The sequence below is a fragment of the Rhopilema esculentum genome, chromosome 4, assembly GCF_057945365.1.
Source record: "Rhopilema esculentum isolate cy_ngs chromosome 4, ASM5794536v1, whole genome shotgun sequence".
NCBI lineage: Eukaryota > Metazoa > Cnidaria > Scyphozoa > Rhizostomeae > Rhizostomatidae > Rhopilema > Rhopilema esculentum.
This window is the reverse complement of record NC_142818.1, coordinates 7,091,353-7,097,644: the sequence shown is the minus strand read 5'-3', so window position 1 is coordinate 7,097,644 and position 6,292 is coordinate 7,091,353.

Sequence of the window (6,292 nt, the reverse complement as noted above, 5' to 3'; positions counted from 1 at the left end):
CAGAGAAGACTTCATTTTAGGCGTTCTGTGCATGATTTAGGTCATGTGACTGCAGTTATCCGGCACAGTGTAAACGGGAGGGGAAAGTGGACAGAATTTGTGCGGCACAGTGTAAACGCAAATCAATCCGAACAACTTTGATGCGGATAAATTTTATCCGGCACAGTCTAAACGGGATCTTAAATTTAGTCATTCCAATCAAACCAAGTGAAGACGGCTCTTGGAGGCTTGGATACTAAATTAAGTGAGGCCCCCGTTCCTCGTTTTTAGAATGAGAAAGGTGCCAAAATTGATTTTATGTAGAAGCATGTCTGGCTAAAATTTCATTGCAACAAACAAGCCGTTATTCAGATCGAACTCCAAGATCTCTGCATATAGACAGGAAAATTTTGTGAGCAATCTAGCAAATAGGGCAACCGGTTTTTTCTCTTTTGATGTGTGATCCTGGTAGGTTTTTGACTCAAAATCCGTCAGGGGCCCTAAAATTAGGGGGCTGGGTTCATGTGAGCAATCATTTAATTATCCCGATCATTAAAATTTTTTTCATATAACCTTAAAACCAATGGTGTAGTTGGAAAAAATATTTAAAATGAACAAAAAAGCATAAGAACTGGTGTTTTAAAAAAAAGCTGCCGAAAGATAAGAACTCTTAGCTATTACAATGATAAATAAAACTACTCCAAAATCTTTACGATGACTTTTCCCGCTTATTTTTCATTGTTTTGGCAAAAGCTAAATCTCAATTTCGGCAAGTGCTAAATCTCAAAATGGCTCAACTCTTTTGACACAATTGGACTATTTTCAAAATAAAAAAAGGAGGGAATGGATAAAAATGTTTCTTTTCTCTAATATAAGACGATGCACCGGTCCTACCTAACAGCATCAAAACGCCAATAGCATCAAAGATGCCCAATGGTATGAGAAGTTTTTGCATTGCTGGAAAAAGGGGCTAAAACTGTCAGGATTATACCGAAAAAGCAAAATTTCATATAGGGGAAACAAAAGGACGACTCTTGTAATAAGACTTCACCAAGCAAAGTGAGACCCACGCTATATCGAGCCCAGAAATACCCCCTTTTTAACAAAGAGATTAGAAATGCAATAATATCACACACCATACCCTAGTAATCTATACCATAAAGCCACGGGGACATAAAACTCCACAGTATTACGTACATTCTTGCAAAACAGGTACAAGTAAAATGTGAAGAAGCATGTCACAAGAGAAGAGACCATAACGAATGGCAAACAAGGTGAAGGTGAAGATCACGGTGCACTTTTTGCTTCCTCCTTGCGTACACTTTTGGTAGAGATTTTAATTGTTTTCGCTAAAGTGTCTCTCAACTTGACATGAATGTGCATGGTCTCTACCCAGTTGTAGACTGCTTCAATTTTGTTGCTATGGCCTAGTAAATGCGTCTACCTAACATTCTAGCTCCGTTCATTACTACCGAGTTTTCCAAAAGAAACAAACCGTGACTGCAACCGTTTTTTGCACCAAGCAAAAGACACTTTCTTCAATTGAAATGATTGTGGCGTCAAAAGATGCAACAAATATGAATTTTTCTTATCGAAAATAGTTCGATTATTTCAACAAAGTAATCCTGAGCCATTTTTAGATTTAGCACTTGTCAAAACAATGACAATAAGAGAGAAAATACTTGGTATAGTAAAGTTTTTGGACTCGTTTGATGACGGCATTTTCGCAATAATTTAACAGCTCATAACTTTTGACAGGTTTATTTTACAACATCGATTTCTTATGATTTTTTATTCATTTCTTAATTATCTTTCGAACTATACCGTTGGTTTTAAAATTAGATGAAAAAACTTTTTAATGATCGGGAGCAATGAAATGATTGATCACGTGACCACCAGCTCCCTAATTTTAGGGCCCCTGACGGTTTCTGATTCAAAAACCCCCAGGATCACATATTTAAAGGAAATATTCCGTTTACCCTAAATCCTAGATTGCTCACAATATTTCCCTGTCAAATAGTTTTTACTGTTCATGTCAAAGAAAAATTTTTACCTTTCTACAGAAGGGTTATGCAATTCCGACAAGGCAAATAGACAGGGAATTTTTCCCAACAAACTGGCGGAGAAGGTAGCCGGAGGTTTTTCATTTGTTTCCACTTCCTTGGGCTAATATCTTAAAACTTTGAAGAGTGACCAAAAAAGCACCTTTCGGGAAATAATTTACTTCCGTCGGCCTTAGCCTACTGAGTAAATATATATATATATATATGTATATATATATACATTGTAGCAGCCCAGTGATATTGTAGCTACTGTACAGTACATCGCAAAAAAGGCATTGTAGAAACTTGCGCGGCCTTACCGTGGGACATGATAACATACAGTACCAGAATGAAAATTCCAAGTTGAAGTGCAATGAAAAGAGCATTGAGTGCTCTCGTTCAATATCTCGAAGTAGAAATTGGCTATTTTGGCACCCCCTTGAACCCCCTTGAACCCCCTTGAACCCCCTTGAACCCACTTGAACCCCCTTGAACCTCCTTGAACCCTCTTGAGCCTCCTTGAACCTCCTTGAACCCCCTTACACTGTTTCACTGGGTATCATATGTAACATAGCGTGCATTACTACTGGGTAATATGATAAGATGCAGCCTCTCTTACTATCAAGGTCGGTTGACATTCGAAAAAACCAGCTTATCGATTGACCTTTGATGAACAAACTGTTTTCATTCAAGTATAAAATGGGCTTTGAATGAATTTCTATCATTGTTAAGCCTTTTGTTTTTTAAGTTTACCTTTTACAGGTCAGTAGATTTGAACGTTGGCTTTCTCGTTTTCGTTTGAAAGCTCTTTTGAAGTTATCAAATGCTCGCAAATGTGGTAGGAGAGGGCGGGGCATGTTTTCACTGGGGAAAGTTGTCACAGCCTCTTTTTGGCAAGAAAACGGTTGGTTATTCGATTGATATTCCCCCTTTTACTGCAACCTTAAAAGTACTTGCTTCCGGTGGCGTTGGCCCTGGCTGCTCTAACATAAAGTTTAACACAATTTGGAAACCACTCTAAGAAGTCCCTCTACCTGTAACGTCCCCTTAGGTAAAAATGTTTTTGTTGGTGCTTGTTTCTAACGAAGTATTCATCTTCATTTCTTTAGAAAATGCACAAAATACTTTTCGTTGTGAATATGCCATGTCCAACATGAAAAGCAAAAATAAGAAGGAGATTTCGTGTAAGGTTTGTGGTAATGTCACATGGCTCAAAGTAAAATCTACCACTGGTAGATTTTACTTTGAGCCATGTGACATTTTGCACGAGGTTTTTCCGTTGATCGCTTTAAGTTGGAAACAAAAAGACTTGTTTGACAGGGTCAAAGATCTGCCACGCTTTGTTTTTTAAAAGATTAAGAGACAGTCAACTAACATGGTCTTTCTCACTGCTTAAATGCCGCCACCTTAGCTTAATCTCATACATTGTGCGCTATGATCCGAGCTCTCTCACACCACAATGATCTACTACAATGTTAGAAACAATTGTAAACTTACAGGACTGAAAGTGTTGATAAATCGTTTATGGGTACGTACGCACATTCTATTTAGGTCTTTGGACTTGGGGCACACCCCCTGATTCCAAAAACCTAAAAGGTCCACTCTTGTTTGCACTGGTAACACCAAATAGGGTACCATCAAATTCGTTGGCTTTATAATTCCAAATTTCTCAATTGAGCAACAGCAGCGATGCAGATTCTCGGCAGAATGAAGTCTTGAAAAATACCTCTGCCTTGAAAGTTTTTAATCAATTTCAGACATTCCTAATAAACATCTCTGCTGTGATGAACTTCGTCTCCTTCACCTTTTGTACAAGACAAATCTTTGGTGGCCAATTTTCCTCTCGAAGTCGAAATTCAATTTCAACTTGCAGAATTTTAATTTGAATTCGCAGAAAATTCTGCAAAGGCATATGGGGGCTGTTTGGAAAGTGCTGTTATAAAAATTTTATTACTTTGAAGTCAATTTTATTGAAAAAGCGAGCGAAAAAGCAAAAGAGCGATGCTGTGTTAAAAAAATTATTCAGAATATCTTCATAAGGCGGAGTTTCATCTTTCCATTAGAGAATTATGTTTACAAGAACAGGGATACGTCTTTAGATACTTTCGAATGTGGCCATCTACCCTTACATTTAAAAAGTATTGGGACACCTTCGAAATTTCAAAGACTTTTTCAAGTTTCAAAATCTTAAGAGGCTTTTTAATCCTTCCTCATTATATACTTCACAAGATATTGTTTATGTTTTGAGGATTGTACGAGGAAAAGAGGAAACGGATAATTATCAACTTATTTATGTTCGTTGTGTGGCTGGGAATGTTTGATAAAAGAATACTGAAAAATATGGGAAGCAAAGACGTAGTCAATCGGGAACCAATACAGCAGTCAGGTGTATTAAAATTCTGTTCTGATTGGTTCATTTTACAGCGCAGAAAAAATTTCAAAGTGAAAAAGTCCAGATGTCCCTACTTTTGGCGAAGCGAATCATTCGCTGCAAATTTTCTAATCTCTGCTCCTGCGCATTTTTTCGCGCATTCGCAACCAAAAAGTTTGTAAATCAGGCTTTAGTTCTCTTTACATTTTCGTGGGACAATTTTTTTCGGAATGAAGATTGATTATTTTTAAAAGACAAACAGCATTCCGATAAGAGATCTAAAATAAGCCAATGCAACTGCAGATGATTAATTGTTTTCTTAGGTTTTCCTTGCTATACAATATGAACCGTTTTGGTACAAATCTAAAGACCCCATTTTGTCAGTGCACTTTATCTTATCAATGGCAATTATAATACTCACCACAAATAAAAAGTCAATTTGGCTTAGCGTTCTTTCTGTCGTTTCAAAATATATAGCAGAAACCATTTGATCTTTATAGTTTAATTGTATTCTACTGTTGTAATAGCCATTTGTATGAAACGTTTTAGTTTTTTCAATACCCCGTTTATGTTACTTTCAATGTTGACACTAATTTCATATGCAAGGAATATTTTCACGCAGAGTTGAAATACTTAATATTTATAACTTTGTTAGTTACGCCTATTCTTTAAATTTGTTGTATGTATTCCTGATCTCGAAATACCATTTCTAATTTGTAGATGAAACCTTGGCTCCAACCGAACAATAATGTTTCTTGGTTGCTTGAATTAAAATGGTTCAGCTGCGATGAAAAGTCTTCAGCTACTGTTAACATTATTTCTGGCTACAAAGAGATTCCCTTAGAATATAATTATCTTATATTGATGAAATAGTAAGTAACGTGTTTATATCCAGGTGTAGATCGAAAGTAACGTGAGAAGTCGCATGACGCTTTTGATGCCAGAGAAATGTCATATGATTACTTTTTATTTCAATTTCTTTCTTTAAATAGACGATTCCTTGGAGATTACACAGTCTGTCTCACACAATTTTCCAAAGACTGCAACTATGGCGTTTCTGCGTTTGCACGATAGGAAAGTCAGTGCAAGAGGTTTGGTTATGGTAGAATTTGGCAAAGGCAACGAGCAAAGAAACAGAGTGAAAGGTACCTATATACAAATATTTTTGCTACATATAAAATCCAAATCTAGATTGCTTAATGGCTACAATGGTAGGCAAGTATCTGGAGGGGTAAGAAAACTTCATGTCAAATCTCACCTGACCTGGACAGATTAAGTTTTGTAATGAAATTTGCAAACGTATTTTGGTTTCGAGTCACTCTTGTGGGAAGCAAAGAAGTAGGCAATCGGGAAACAATACAGCCGTCAGGCATTCAAATGCTGTTCTGAAATGTTTTTGTAAATTTTCTCTATGTGTCCTAGCTATCATCTTTCTTACACCTGGGAACTAATCGCCCTCATTTCCAGTGTGAAATGTTTTAATTTTTCCTGCATCATACTTTAACATTCTGTTCAAGGACAAAAAAACATTTGTAAGACCCGGGCTACTAAATCATGTGCAGGCATAAATTGCCTCACTAATAAGCCTTATAAAAGCTGCATGTTATTGTTTGTAGTTGTCAGTTTGACAAGGTTTTTTAATGTGTGCCATAATCTTTGACCTTTTTTGTACTGTAAGGATTTCAATCAACATCATCATAAGTCTGCAAATTTCTATTTTTTCAAAACTCTTTGCCCTTTGGTCTGTCGCGTATCAGTTGGTCAAGCATGGTCCATTAGTCACCTGTAAATTTTCAGACTGTCTGTATGTCGCGTCATAATGGAAAATAGACACGAAGCAAAATGAACTAATGACCTCGTTGGTTATTTCATGTTAGTCTCATTTCTATTCATTTATGCA